Source organism: Phacochoerus africanus, chromosome 2 (assembly GCF_016906955.1).
Source record: "Phacochoerus africanus isolate WHEZ1 chromosome 2, ROS_Pafr_v1, whole genome shotgun sequence".
NCBI lineage: Eukaryota > Metazoa > Chordata > Mammalia > Artiodactyla > Suidae > Phacochoerus > Phacochoerus africanus.
Genome location: NC_062545.1, coordinates 222,138,283 through 222,155,376, shown reverse-complemented (window position 1 = coordinate 222,155,376; position 17,094 = coordinate 222,138,283).

The window sequence follows — 17,094 nt, the reverse complement described above, 5'->3', positions numbered from 1 at the left end:
TCTCTGCTTTGCTCTCTCTATTGTCCCCACAGCACTTAAACCCATTCACTGCTTTCACTGCCCTGGCCCACCAGATAGCTCCCTTTTTTGTCTCTAGCCCTAAGATTTCCAGTGAAATTTGAGTTCTGCTATCCACTTTCCTTCCTCTTTAGTGTCTCCACTTTCTGTTCTATGAATAAATCCAGCTCATATGAAGAATTAAACCCATCTTCTTTCTTTTCTAGTTTCTATGCTCTCTAGGCTTCCTGATCACAATCATTGTACTAGTCTATGAGTCTTTCCCTTTGGTACCCTGATAGGCAATAAGATATACAGTCATAAACTATATACCTCCAAAAGAGCTACTGCATCCAAATAAACTCCTCTATTCTTACTACAGCTACCATCTTTAAAGGCCCTCCTGACCCTTATTTATTTATGATTCATCTTGCCATGTTACTCTCTCCTTCAGTCCCCTCTCTTTATTCCACTAGGTGAATTTATTAGTGTCATCATTCAGCATTATGTATCAGTGAGAACCCTTGAGTGGAAATTTAGAAACCTCAACACTTACCAACTGAAAAATAATCATTTTTACCCCATAGGACCTCACTGCACCATCTTTAAAATGTAAAAAAAATGGACTAAATAAATTCCCCATCTCTGTCTTGCTCTATAACTTTTTTCCAATATCTTTATTGATATATAATTTACATAATTTATAAAGTTAACTTGTTTAAGGTGTATAATTCAATGTTTTGAGTATATTCACAGAATTATGCAACTATCATCATCTGATTGTAGAATATTTTGATCACCCCAGAAGAGGCCCATTAGCAGTCACTCCCCACTTTCCCCAGCCCCACCCTCCAGTCCTAGGCAACTGCTAATGCACTTGCTGCCTCTATAAATTTGCCTACTTTGGACATTTTATATAGAAGAGATCAAACAACATGTGGCCTTTTGTGTTAATCTTTTTTCTCTTAACGTAATGTTTCCAAGGTTTATCACTGCTGTAACATGTATCAGTACTTCATTTTTATAGCTGAGTAATATTAAATGTATGGCTATACCAAGTTTTATTTATCCTTTCATCAGGTGACGGACATTTGTATTTCTACTTTTTGGCAATTAGGAATAATGCTGCTATGACAGCTCTAAAATTTTAAACATTATTCCTATGATCCTACAAAGAGAAGTAGAGCAATATTCCATTTTTTGTTATTCTTTATACATAAGCTGTAAAACTATCTTTACACAGGAACGGCTTGCGGGGGGACTCTCAAAGGAAAAACCTACTGACAAAAGCCTACGGAGGTGTCTCAACCCCCCTCCATGGAAAAAAGAACTTGAAAAAGTTTCTGTTACTGCTTTCAACTGTGTAGCCATGTCTATTAAAAGCCACTTGTAAATAGCTAACTTCAGCTCTGGCATGCCAGAGATTAGCCATATTTGTTTTCCAGGGAAGATTATAAATAGAGGGGGAAGGGGGGAGTGAAACAGAATGTATTTTGCAAATGAGCCCAGATGGAAAACTAACAGATGGCCATGCACTGTATTTTGTGTGTTCAGACCTACATTTAAATTAAAAATTTTCATAATTATGATTAACGTCTGTAGCAACACTAGTTTTCCTGTGGTGGCATCATATATCATGTATTGGAGGTATTGAATAGAACATTTTCATGAAAAGGTTTCAGACTTTATACAAATTTTGGTACTTGCCTGCCCTACACTTATGAAGGAAACAAAACAAAACCTCACTCAGCAATGATGGAGAGCACAGAGAAAACTTCAGTGCAAGTGGACTTTCTATAATAAGCCCGTCTGCCGCCATCTGGCTTTTCCTCCCATGTTAAAACTCAAAGCCAGTCATTCCGTTCAAAGGGGGAAATAATGGGCCCTTATTTGCATGGCTGTATTTTTTTAAGATTCTGATGTGAAGTGTTTTCTTTTTTTGATTTTTCATCAATATAAGCATTATTTATTTTCTAATGGGAAATGTCTCATCTTAGATGTTATCCAATTTCATTTCCTTCTATCCTTCCCCTTTTCTTTGGTGACTCTGCGTCTTCTTATTTTCCCCGTCTTCTTGGAGATGGGCAGTGGTGAGGAGGGCCCATGAAGTATCTGTCCATCCAGTATCAGGACTTTGGAGTCCACACTGTAAGAGTTTAAAGGCTGACTCACTCTTTCCAGAATCTTTGGTCAGTTGGATGGGTGTTGTGCTGGCTCAGATTCTAGATGTATAAAATGGGGGAATCTCACATCTCTTCAGAAGGTGTCCGATCCACTGTTGTTTTTTTTTTTTTCCCCTGCCATGGTGCTCTGCTCTGGGATGTATCTAGGCTGCCTCCCATTTGAGTGGTACCTTATTCTTGTCTCCTGCTCCTCTGACATACTCTTCTCCTTATTTTGGATTTTTACCTCCATCACAACATCACAACTGTGCCCATTTTTGACTTACAACTCTGTCTCAATGTTGACCTTTTGCCTTGAGCTGCATTTTTCTTCCTCCACCATAATTTTTCTTTCTGGGTATAAGAGATATCAGACACAATTCTGTTATTTGGCTCCAACACAACACATTCTTCCAGGTGATCCTCTTAGGCCCTCCATTGGTCAGGGTCCCCTCCAGTGGGAAGACTGTGGTGAGAAGCTCCAGCTGGGCCCCAATGTATCACCCTAGGGTGACACTGACCACGGCAGGTCTGTGCATAGGAGGGGATTTTCCTTTGCCGATATCCTACAGCTGCTACTTTTGATCAAGGCAGCAAATAATACTGATAAACATTCCAAAGTTTATTCTTGGAAAACTGGTTATCCATATTAACAATGTCCATTGAGTCTGGAAAATGGAGTTGAAGAAACTTTCTTTTAAATAATTTCAGCTTATCAAGAAGTTTTGTTTATGGGTGGAGGGAGTAGTGAGGGATAAAACCAAGCTCTGGTACTCCATCCCTTTGATTTCTGCTTTCTAGGTTTTGCATTAGAAATTTTACCTTCTAAATATACTAGAGAGAAGAGAGGGTAAGGTGGAGATGGGACTGAGGACAGAACAACTACTTTAGGATATTTAACTTAGTTTTGAAAGTTTGGCTAAAGTTTTAACAAAAACTCATCTGTCTCTTTGCAGGTTCTCAGATCTGAGGATGTGCAAAGGACAAATGAGAGGGACGAAACAGCAGCTGCCTATTTGTAAGTTATGCCAGCATCTTTGTTCTATGAATACTTTAAAAATCATATGTGCTTATACATTACAGAATGAATATATTTGATGCCAAAAAAGTCTCGGAAGAGCTGCCGAGCACTTAACAACATCACTAATTACTTATGTAACGTTTGGCAAACAGTCAAAACCAGAAATTTTTTTCTAGTAAACATATTTTTACACATTTGTCCTCCCTACAGAAATAACCAGTCAAGATGCGTATATTTTCACTTGCACATGTTTGCATTGCTGAGGCATAAACCAATCCTCCCTTAAAAGGTTCGTTTCAAAGTTATTAGCTAATTCATAAGCCCAGAAAACCTGGGGGCCTGCAAGCATATGCTTTGCATTGAAACACCAGCTTGGTAATCAAACGAGGAGCAATCTAATATGAGCTTTCAAGGCAGGTGAATTTGACTGTAAATCATGGTTCTGCACACAGGTTTGTATTTTCTACTCTTAATTACATCTGTGCAAATCTCCATTTGTTTATGGTTGCCTAATACATCGAGTGGGCTATTTGCATTCCAGAGGCACATTTCCATGGTGTGCACTTCCCTGGGGGGAAAAAATTGGCTCAACCATTCTTTCAAATATTAAGTGCAAAAAGATATATGGAAGTGAATATTCTTCAATTCAGACAATACTTGTGAAACACCTGTGCAAAGTGTTGATAGGAAAACACAGGAAATCCATTTCTCCTAAACTCATCAAAGCTCAATTTCCTCATCTATAAAATGGGAGTCATAGAAGGAAAAAAATTATTGACTTGAAGTGCTGTATAAGGTAGTAAATTGCAGTCCAGTAATTTGTGTTTTGTTTTATCAGTATCACTTAATTACAGATATTTTTCTGTGAAAGATTTTGTGAATGTGATGGGAACAAACACAGAAGGCAATTGCTTTCATATTCAGGTTTCCTAATTTTTCATTTTTAGCAGTCTTTCCCTATCTTAGAAAGGATTTATGATAACCAATGCCAGTTGAAAGTGTGTGTGAGATACAAGCAGCATGACCTTGGGGTATGCCTTCTATTTGGAAGATGCTACTGGTTCTGTGATAAGATAAAGAAAGCAGGGGGCTGACTGCTTCTACATAAGTTTAAGTAAGTGTGAAAAAGAAGACTTTCAGATTGCTTCTAGGTGATTCAGTGGGTTTCCTCAGATAGATAAGAAAGCAAGGAACACCAACAGATGATTCATCTTGTATTAAAAATGATGTGTCTATGTATAGCCTTCCTGGAACTGCGTCTGCCTGTAAAATGGAACTATACATGGCCTACCTACCACAGTGTCCTTATGAAGATTCAAACCCATAATGTATGTGAAAGCTCTTAATAAATACTGACCAGTCAGGTCTTGATTATTCTCCTCTTAATCTGAGTTTAGGAGAGGAGAAACCAGTTGTTAAAGAACATCAATAGATGTTCTTCCTCAAAGGAACAGGAATAAATGAGTAACTCAAGACATATCTTGGAGAGTTCCTGTTGTGATGCAGTAGGTTAACAATCCAACTGTGGCTGCTCGAGTCTCTGTGGAGGCACAGGTTCAGTTTGGTCCCAGGCCTGCTCGGTAGGTTAAGGATCTGGCATTGCCATGGCTGCATCATAGGTCACAGCTACAGCTTTTTTTCAGTCCCTGTCCCAGGAACTTCCATATGCCCCGAGTGTGGCCATAAAAAAAGAGAGAGAAACACCTTGGGCTTTGCCTAACTTTGACATTCACATCCTAATAATCCTCGATACTGTCTCCTCACAGCTGTCATAATGAGGGTGAAGTATAATGTCAGGCTGGATTGATCAGTGACAGAATGAGTGAGGAAAAGTAAGTTGTCCGAGTCCATTCAGACCCCTAGTTCTTCCTCTGTAATATAAAGATGCTGGGTCAGATGCTCTCTGATATCTCTTCTGACTCAGTTCCTAAGTCAGAGAATAAATGAGTTCTCATAGAGGTGTGTGAATGTAAGTGATGACATCAGTGATAAAATAGGTACCCCTGTTGATTATCATGAGGGATGAGCATCAGAAAATTCTCCTAACATAAGACAGCTGGGAGCTGTGCTTTATGGAGAAGTATGACCTTTATGGAGGCTTAATGGAGAAGGGTGGCCTTCTCAGGTGGTGACTAAGGCCCAGAGAAGCTTGCTCTGAAAAACCAGGTCTTCTGCAGGCCCAGCTGATTGGCTATATACCTACCATTTATTAGTTCTTTATCAGTGTTACTCGTTTCCTTCACATGCACCACCAAAGTGTGATTTCCCCAGGTAACCCCAGTCACTGCAGTGACAGAGAATCATATTTGCAATGGCCTTTCAAGAGTGTTTCAGATTAGAAGTGACCATAATTTATGGCTTCAGAAGCCATGGGCAATTGACCTTTTCCATTTAAGAATCTCACTTGAGAAGAGCCAGTAAATGCTTCTTTATGTTCTTTGTGTTTCCTATGCTTTTCTCATCTGTCCATATTCTTCTCTCTTTTATTCATCCACTCATTAACTTATTGAGTAATTCCTTCATTAATGTTCTTTCTAAAGAGCTATTTGCCGCTGAAACATCAGTCAGTTTAGTAATTGCTGATTGACTGGAGACCTGGGTCATTTTGGGAAAATGGCTCCCCCAATGTGACTTTCCCTTGCCAGAGTATAAAGTCTTAATTAGAAATGTAAGTTCTGAATCAAGCTGAAGAGGAAGATGTGGATAAGAAAGCTATTATGTTTAAGAGCTAAGAGGTTAAGTAATATTCTTGGGGTCCCTATAAGTGGCAGGGTTGGAATTCATACTCCAGCCTTCCTGACGCCAAATCCTTTATTATTCCAGGAACACTACACCATTGATAGGTATGAAAATTATCCAAAAGAGCAACCGCTCACTAAAAGCTTTCTTCCTGCCTTCAGGGTTTCCAAGAGGCACCACAAACTCCTGCTTTTTAATCCCAGGGATGCTCTTCATGACTGAATCAGTGCAGCAATAACTGAGTCTTTGGTCCTCACCTGCTGACCTCAGCATCTTTATAAGATGCTCAGTCATTCCACTATATGACCTTGATTTAACATTTTTCTACATTTTACATTCAGGATAAGTTGATTTCCTGGGAAATCATGATCAAAAGGCTTTATCACAATATAATGAGTTTGATGTACTTAGTACTTGGGGTTTGTAGCATCAGATATGTATGTCCCAATAGTTTCCTTCTCTATTGTCTGAAGGCCTTACTTCTTGGGTGGTCTTGGCAGTGGCAACAGAAGCCTTCACAGTGGAGCACAGGAAATCCTTCCTTTAATATCATGTAGCAGAGCTGGAAATGCCCGCCAGTAGCCCTGTGTGTAATCAGAGCTGTTCAGAAAAACTTCCATTTCTTGAGTATTAAATGGCCAGGTATGTAGTTGTAGTTTCCCATTCACTAAAATAGGTTCTCTCTGTGACAGGGCTTTTAATTGATCTCAGGTGTTTTTTGAGTTGCTCTTTTCCAATTTATTTTGCCAGAGGTTGTTTTATAGAGAATATAAATCCCAGGTAACCGACACGAGTGTGTGAGAACTATCTAATCTCTTTCTATTCCAGAAACTAATGGATCACTTTCAGCTCTCATGTGCTGGACTGGTGAGAAACAATTTCAGTTAGCATTGTGTCAGGTTTGTCCTTGGTTGGTCATGGTGGAACCAAACAACCCAGATCCATGTGGCTCATTCAGGGTGACAGCACTCTATGGCTTCCTGGCCATGCTTACATGTAAGTTTCTTGGGTAAGTATCTCCTCTGCATCATTTGCCTCTGAGCTTTGCTTACCAAGGATGTGGTCTCTCCATGCTGGTCCTGCCATGGAAGCAGGGCTGTGATGTTTACTCTTACGTGTCAACTTCATAGGCCAGGGTCTACCCAGACATTTGATCAAACATTATTCTGGGTGTGTAAGTGAGGGTGTTTCTGGATGCAGTTAACAATTGGATCAGTAGTCCATGTAAAGCAGATTGCCCACCCTAATGTGGGTGGGCCTCATCCAATGAGTTGAGGACCTGAATAAAACAAAAAGGCTGCCTCTCCTGGGGCCTGCATGACCATCTTTCTAGTTAGGACATAGGGTTTTTTCTTCTAATTGATATATAGATGACTTAGTATTTTATTAGCTTCAAGTATACAATATAATAATTAAATATTTTTAGATTATACTTTATACAAAGTTGTTATAAAATATTGTCTATATCCCCATGCTGTATGTTACATCCTTGAAACTTACTTCTTTTATACCGTAGTTTGTACCTCTTAAACCCCTTCACTTATTTTGCCCGTCTTCCACTCATCTCCCCTCTGGTAACCACAAGTTTGTTCTCTGTATTTATAAGTTTGTTTCTATTATGTTAATTTTTTGTTTGTTTTATTTTTTAGATTCTACTTGTAAGTGAAAGCCTATATATAGTATTTGTTGTTCTATTTGTTTTTTGACTAAACGCAATCCTGCCAGGTTCATCCATGTTGTCACAAGTGGCAATTTTTTTTTTGTCTTTTCTAGGGCCGCATCTGTGGCATATGGAGATACCCAAGCTAGGGGTCAAATCAGAGCTGTGGCCGCCAGCCTACACCAGAGCCACAGCAACACCAGATCTGAGCCACATCTGCAACCTACACCACAGCTCACGATAACGCCAGATCCTTAACCCACTGAGCAAGGCCAAGGATCAAACCCGCAACCTCATAGTTCCTAGTTAGATTCATTAACCACTGTGCCAAGATGAGAATTCCACAAGTGGCAAATTTTCATTGTTTTTTATGTCTGAATAATATTCTATTGTATATATAAACCACATCTTTATCCTTTCCTCTATCGATGGACACATAAATTGCTTCCATATCTTGGCTATTGTAAATAATTCTGCAATGAACATTGGGGCACACGTATCTTTCTGAATTAGTGTTTTTCTTTTCTCCTGATATATATACCCAGAAGAGGAATTGCTGGATAATGTAATAGTTCTCTTTTAAATTTCTTGAAGACCCTCTATACTATTTTCCACAGTGGCTACACCAATTTACATTCCTACCAACAGTAGGAATGTAAATTGGATTCCTTTTTCTCCATGTTCTTGTCATACAATACATGGGGATATAGGTTATTTTCATATATTTAGGCTTAAACTGAAAGATCAACCTTCTGGGTTTTCAGCTTACAGATCTTGAGACTTGTCAGCCTCTGTAATTTCATGAGCCAATTCCTTATAATAAATCAATATCCATCTATCTATCTGTCTGCCTGTCTGTCTCTCCATACATCCACCCTATTGGTTCTATTTCTCTGGAAAATGCTAGCTAATACAAAGCATGGTTCTTCTCTGTTGCTGCCATTCACAGATCTCTACTCACTCTCCTCTTCTCTTGCCCAGGCTTCTACATCTACTTCTGTCACACTTCTGTCAAGATAACTGAGTATGTACAAATATCCCCTCATATTAGCACCCTAGGTCTTCAGTATCAAACACAAACTGGGTGGCTTAGAAGATAAATTTATTTCCTCACACTTGTGGAAGCTGGACATCTAAAATCAGATGTTCACAGGCCCAGGCAGGATTGAGGGGACGATCCTTCCTTGCCTTGTATAGATTCTGGTGAGTGGTACTGGCAACTTTTGGTGTTCCTTGGCTTGAAGCTGCACTAGAGATTTCTGCCTTTATCTTTACATGACTGATCCCTCTCTATGTATCTCTAATTTCTCTTTTTATTAGAACATCACTCCTAGGCTTAGGGATCTCCCAAATCCAGGATGACCTCATCTTAACTAAATACATCTGCAAAAAGTCTACTTGTAGACTATTTCTATTCCCTGTGAGAATTGTCTCTTATACACGTGTATACACACACACACACACACACACACACCTTGCTCTTGCGGTAATGGTCACAGAGCCAGCTGTGATACATGCTTGGACATAAAGTAGTAAGAGGATAAAATAAAGAGAAATTACAGATTATAATTCCTGGAAGTGTTTTTCTGACTCATTGGTAAGAAATGCCTACTCTTGAAAGGCATGGCACAGTATAACATTTACTCGACATGCTCAGAAGTGTCTCTTGACATAGCTAGATCCCCTGTGATGCAAAACAGTCATATGATGTTCCCTTTCATGCTGGAAGCACACATTAAGGTTTCAGGTCAATATGGTAATAGAATGAAAAGTCAGTTGACATATCTGGACATATCTGGATGCTTCTAGCCCGTCCTACCATCCTCAGTTCAATCTACCATAGCTATGACAGCAGAGTAGTTTTTACTAACCAGGAATGCTAGGTGAAAATAATCTGCATTCCTCAAAAGGCACCAAGTACTTGGCTGCCAATTAATGCTTTTGGGAGACTTTGCTCTGCCTGTCCAATTCATTTCTATTTTCTGTTCACAACTCGTGGTTTATGTTCTCTAGTCAAAACAGAATTTCAGTATGATTTTTGGACTCATCTGGATGTTTTATAGGGGTTGAAGGCCATTCTGTCAGGATGAGCTCATCTCTCTGGTGCAGGTTCATAAGTGAAGATGACTGACTGGGGAACCACTCCCATCTCCAAACTCTACTTCTACCAGCATCCTTTTGGAGTTGTGCCCTCATAAAAACAAATATAAATCTGAATATATGCCAAACAATTCATTCACTAGCAGCCCAAAATATAAATAATGTCACTCTAACTGCTACACTTTAAGTTCTTCTGTTATTCTTAGGTACTTGTTCACATAGGATCACTCTTCAAACCCCCCCTCTCAAGTATTTCTGGGAATCCACATAAGAGCATATCAGACACTGCAGCAAACACCTCTCCTGCCCCACCTTGTATCTTCTGGACAACATTTTACTCCAGTCATTAATGTAAGAGCCACCCTTTCAGGTGTAACCTGAGAGCACGTAGACTTATAGTTGCACCAGTAGGCTCTTGTTTTCTGTTATGGGCTTCTTGGATTCTGAGTATGCCTAAGGGACAGGCACTTCCATGTGTGCCTGGGTTAGTAGGGGATGAGAGTCACACCTAAATGTTTCTATCTTCCATGAACTTTCAAACGTGTAATTCTGAGGAGAATTCTGCATGGCATTTCAGAGGGTTCCAGAAGGATGGAGATTTAATTACACTACTGGTGATCAATTCATTAATATATTTTTTACTTGCATTTCCTCCCTCCTACTCAATATTTCCAGCTCCTGAATCCTGTCCCCTGGAGTTACAATATGCAAGCCTGTGACTTGAGCTCTATTTTCTGGGGCAAACACTCATGTGCTGAATACATTCTTTGCTACAAATACAGAATAACATCTACCATATTCTCTTTAGCTCAACTCCAACTAGTCAACATACACATGCTACTTGTGAATCTTCCTGAAGGAATTTCATTGTTGCCCTGGCTGATAGTATCCCCCATAAGATTAATGATATGTTAAGGATACTTCCTTGAAATGTGTAAATCAGCAGAAATGAGAAGAACTCATTTATCCACTCCCTATCTCTGCACTTTGACACCTGGGTCCTAAAACAGGACAGTTTGACCAAGAATATTAAAAAGCCTTTGACGAAAATAGCTTCTCCATTAATTTGGTGTAATTTCTCTCTAAACACAGAAAGCAACTAAGACCAAGAGGACCTCCAGAGAAGGGCTGCAATCCAGATATTTCCTCCAGCCTCTCTATCACTCTCCTCCCTCTCACCACCCCCTCTTTCAAAAACAAATATACCAAGTTCACTTCTCTTTTAGCCAAAGAAAAATTTGTGTGCTGCATACAAATAACTGTATGTTGGGCCAGGAGAGTAATGGGTTATTTCATCCTGAATCAGCCAAATTATGAGTCTTAGTGTGCTAATTAACTAATGTATTTATTTATATTTATACAATTTTTTGTCTTTTTTTTTAAGGGCCATACCCACAGCATATGGAAGTTCCCAGGCTAGGGGTTGAATCAGAGCTGCAGCTACACTACAGCCACACCAACACAGAACCTGAGCTGTGTCTGCAAACTACACTGCAGCTCATCACAACACTGGATCCTTAACACACTGATTGAAGCCAGGAATAGAACCCACATCCTCATGGATACTAGTCAAGTTGTTCCTAATAATGGCAACTCCTATTTTTATGCAATTTTATAGATTAATTTCCATTTACAATCACTACAAAATATTGGCTATATCTTGTGCTGTTAAAATACACCCTTGAACCTATATTATACCCAAATACTTTTTACTTCCCACTCCCTCACCCCTATATTTCCCCTACTACTACTTACTACTACTTGCTGCTATTACTACTACTTACTACTACTACTGCTACTACTACTACACACACACCCTCTCACACACTGGTAACCACTAGTTTTCTGTATGTATGAGCTGCTTTTTCCTGTTATATTCACTAGTTTGTTGTATTTTTTTTAGATTCTATGTATATGTGGATCTTTCTCCGACTTATTTCATTTAGCATAGTGCCCTCCAAGCCCATTCATGTTGCTGCAAATGGCAAAATTTTATCCTGTCTATGGCTGAGTAATGTTCTATTGTATATATATACAATATCTTCTTTATCCATTCAACTAATGGACACATAGATTGTTTCCATATCTTGGCAATTGTGAATAATGCTGCTATGAATTTTGGTGTGTGTGTGTGTATCATTTTAAATTAGCATTTTTGATTTTTTTCAGATATGTAGCCAGGTGTAAAATTGCTGGATCATATGGTAGTTCTATTTTTAGTTTTTTGAGAAACCTCCATACTGTTTTCCATAATAGCTGCACCAATTTACTTTCTCTCCAACAGTGTAAAAGTGTTCCCTTCTCTACACATCCTTGCCTATATTTGTTACTTGTGTTCTTTCTCATGACAGCCATTCTGACAGATGTGAAGCAACATCTCATTGTGGTTTTGATTTGCATTTTCCTGATGATTAGCAGTGTTGAGGATCTTTTCATGTGCCTGTTGGCCATCTGCATTTCCTCTTTGGAAAACTGTCTATTCAGTTCTTCTGCCCATTTTTTAGCTGAGTAGTTTGGTTTTTTGATGTTGAGTTATATGATCTGTTTATATGTGTTAGCTCTTAATCCCTTGTTGATCATATCATTTGCAAATATTTTCTCCCATTCCGTAGGTTGCCTTTTTTGGTCAACGACTTCTTTTGTTTTGTCAATGACTTCTTTTGCTATGAAAACACTTTCAGGTTTAATTGGGTCCCATTTTTTAATTTTTGCTTTTATTTCCTTTACTTTAGGAGATAGATCCAGAAAAATATTGCTGCATTTTATGTCAAAGAGTGTTCTATGTTTTATTCAAGGGGTTTTATTGCATCCAGTCTCACATTTAGGTCTTTTATCCATTTTGAGTTTACTTTTGTATATGGTGTTAGATAACATTCTAATTTCATTTTTTTACCTGTATCTGTCAGATTCCCCAGTACCATTTATTGTTTTTTTATTAAACTGTAGTTGATTTACAATGTTTCTTCAATTTCTGCTGTTCGGCAAAGTGACCTAATCACACACAGTTCCCTGTGCTGTACAGTAGGGTCCCATTGCCCATCCATTCCAGATACATCAGTTTGCATTTATACTGTACCACATATTGAGCAGACTGTCCTTTCCCAATTTTATATTCTCTCATAGTTAGTTGACCTAAAGTATGGGGGTGTTTTTTCTAGGCCTCCTATACTGTTCCATTGAACTATGTGTCTGTTTTATGTGTGAATTTTTACTTTCTATGTTTATCAGAACTTTACCTATATACATATAAAATCCAGTTCTTCAAATTTGTTACCAAAGGTAGATTTCTTCTTCCCATTTGCCCTTTTAAAAGGCACCCTTTAAATTTTGTACTCATTTAAACTTTTCACAGTTTACTTCCATATGCCTAAAAATGGTTTGTGTCAATAATTAATTTTTAAAAGATAATATTATTTCTTTCTTTCTGAATTAAGAATATGAAGAGTTAGTGTTCACTTTAACTCAGTACGATCACATTACACTGCTTTCTTCCTGTACCCTCCTAAAAAAGTTATATAACAATTTATTTGTGTCAATACTCATTATTTGCTTTACTATGACTGACTGTGCAAATGCTATTCACAGCTAAGAAACTGCAATAGGATTTCTTTTTCCCTGCAATACTTTTTCCTTTGCTGCAGTTCTTTTTTTTTTTTTTGCTTTTTCATTTGTATAGTTTTAAGTCAATTTATCACTATTTAAACCCCAAACTTTCTGCCAACTATTTAAATAAGCTGTAACCAATTTGCACACAAGGCATTCCAACAGTTTCATCTTCTTAGACATTTCTTCTCTGGAACCTTCTGACATACTTCAGCTGGATTAGCTGCTGATCAGCTACTTGATAGCTCTTCTGTTGAAATCTCCTTTCACCATCATCAGAGTACTCTCTCCACATTTCTCCAATGTTACCTCTTCTGTTTCCTGTACTCTATATTACTCACTACTTGATTTACTCTTGTATTGGCAGAGGTCATCTTCTAAGAGCTACTTGGGGAGTCATCCCCTGGAGATAAATTATTTAGGACTGTACATGTCTATCCCAGTACTTGAGTAATGTTTAGCTGGATATGGAACTCTAGGTTGGAAGTCATTTCCCTTGAGAATTTTTAAGGCATTTTCCATTTTCTTATATTTTCCTATACCTTTCCTAATAAATCTAAAGCCATATTGATTACTAATCTGTTATGTGATACCTAATTTGTTTTCTTACCTGGAAGATTTTAGGACTTGTTCTTTGCATCCCAATGTTTTAAAATTTCACCATTATTTGCTAGAGCCTGCTTTTATTCATTACTCCAGATAGTCAGTGATCCCCTTTAATCTGGAAATTCATGTTCTAATCCTGAAATGTAGCTTAAATGGTATTGTTGGTGATGCTCTTGAACGTCTCTATGTTCTCTGTTCTCTCTTCTTGAACTGTAACTTACCAAACTTTCTACTCTAATCCTCTTTTTTTATACTTTATCTACTAATTTTTTAATCTTACTATCCTTTCAGACTTTCAATTGAGGTTTTCATTTCTGCTATAATTTTTATTTTTTGCTAAAAACCAGAGTTGTTATCTGAATATTTCTTTCTTTCTTTTTTTTTTTTTTGATCTTTTTGCCATTTCTTGGGCCACTCCCATGGCATATGGAGGTTCCCATGCTAGGGGTCTAATCTGAGCTGTAGCTGCCGGCCTACACCACAGGCACAGCAAGGCAGGATCTGAGCCGCATCTGCGACCTACACCACAGCTCACAGCAATGCCCACTGAGCAAGGGCAGGGATCGAACCCACAACCTCATGGTTCCTAGTCGGATTCGTTAACCACTGCACCATGATGGGAACTCCTGAATATTTCTTTTTTTAGATAGCATTCTGTTCTCCTTTTGTTGCAATATTTACTACCACTGAGGTTACTAAGGAAAATAATATTTAAGTTTTTTTTTCTCATTTCAATGTCTATTTTCTCCAAGTTGCCCTTTGATATTTGCTTGATTGGTTCTACTTTTCTTGTTAGAAGCTTTCCTCTGAATTTTTGTGATTTTTATCATCTCCTTACATGAGAATGACAGACTAAAAACTCACTGAGATTCAAGAAACTTACATAGGGTTTGTGGACTGTGACATGCTCAGGCTATTGTACTGAGGAGTCTCTAATGTTACTTCATTCCTCTTTTATCCTTGTTTAGATCTTTCAAGGAAAACACTATCCACATCCTATATGGAGGATAAAAGGCCTGGCACAAGAATTCTAGAATCCTGGTAGGGAAAATAGTTGGGAGTCTTAGTATCTAGTATGCATATGTTCACTTAATTTCCTATTTTTATCATGAAACAACTATTGACAATGTGGAGAATCAAGGCTTTATACATTTTTATGGGATGTAATTTTACCAAAACTTGGAAGCATCTGGTATAACATTCTTAGGGGAACTAATAAATTGTGGTACATCCATTCAATTGACTATTATTTAGCAATAAAATCAAATGAGCTATGAAACCACAATAAAATATGATAAACCTAAGATGCAGATTACTAATTGGAAGAAGCCTGTCCGAAAAGGCTATGTATTTATTATTCCAGGTATATGACATTTTGGAAATGGACAGCAATTGAAATGAACAACAAAAAAACCAGTGGTTGTCAAGAGTTTGGGTATAAGAGGGGAGGTTGACTGGGTGAAGCATGGGAGAATTTTAAGTGATGAATCTATTCTTTATGCTACTGTAATGCCAGATACCTAACATTATGCATTTGTCAAAACCCATAGAAACTTACATCACAAAGTAAACCTTAATCTGTGTACCTTTTAAAAACTCATTTAAGAAGTCAGAGATCTCAGGAAGGGAAGCAGACCGTGACAGGAAAATCTAATTGTATTACGCATGTAGGAAACAACCTTACTGAAGGGAATGAAGGGAAGTTGCTGAGCTAAGTAACTTTGGAATGAGTCAAACATGTAAGACTAAAGGCAAAAGGAACTGTATATAAGCACTGCATTCTAGTTAATAATATTGTTTCCCATGGTGATAGGGCTTGACAATTCTGATGTATATGTATACATACTATACATATATACTTGAATTGAAAAATTAAGTAAATGTATAGTAGATGGCGGGAGCCAGGATTTTTACTGTGAGAGTATTAATCTATAGTTAAGCAAGGGGAGGAGGCTAGAATGATCCATGTGGTAATGAATTTGAGTTGGAGACATTGGTATTTACTCATTTTTAACTTAATATAGATAGATGGTTATATATGAAAGGCTCAGGTCGAAGGGATGAAAGATAGCCAGAAGAACCTCTTCTCAAGACAATTTCAGAAGTATCAGCATATTTCGTTTTTTGACCTTTGCAATTACCACATTTTTTATACAAATTGAAGTTTTATGTCAACCTCATGTTGAGCAAGTCAATCAGTGCTATTTTTTTCAAAAACATTTGCTTACTATGTGACTCTGTCACATTTTGGTAATTCTTGCAGTATTTCAAACTTTTTCATTATTATTATATTTGTTATGATGATCTGTGATCAGTGATCTGGGATATTACTATTGCAAAAAGACTGATTTGCTAAAAATTCAGATGATGGTTAGCATCTTTAAATTAAGGTGCCATGTTGCTTATTTAGACAATGCTATTGCACACTTGATAAACTACACTGTAGTAAAAACCTAACTTTTATATGTACTGGGAAACTAAAAAATTAATGTGATCTACTTTATTGAGCTATTCACTTTATTATGGTGGTCTAGAACTGAACCCTCAGTATCTCCAAGGTATGCCTGCATTAGAAGGGAAGTCTGACTCTACAAAGAAATTTAAACTTCTTTTTGGGTCAAGTCCATTAAACATAACATTGACCAAAACTAAATTCAAATTCTTGGTGTTTAAAAGTATATTCCACTGGAGTTCCTGTCGTGGCTCAGCTGTTAGTGAACCCAACTAGCATCCATGAAAATGTGGATTCAGTCCCTGGCCTTACTCAATGGGTTAAGGATCCAGCGTTACTGTGAGCTGTGGTGTAGGTCACAGACGTGGCTCTGATCCCATGTTGCTGTGGCTCTGGTGTAGGCCAGCGGCTACAGCTCTGATTGATTGGACCCTAGCCTGAGAACCTCCATATGCCACGGATACAGGCCTAAAAAGACAAAAAGACCAAAAAAAATTATATTCCACCTCTACAGAGAGTGGTTACAAAGTCACCATATACTGGATATAGATAAGGGAAAGGTGAAGAAGGCAAAAGAACAAGAACAGAATATTGAGAAATGTCTACACTTAGGGAGTAGTAGGTTAAAATAATTCATTGAAGGAAACTAAAAGATTACTACCATAAGTCAGGGCAAATTCACACCAAGAACTATGTTCTAGACTCTTGTGTCATAAAGTTTAGGCATCTATCAAACGACTGACAAATGGTATTT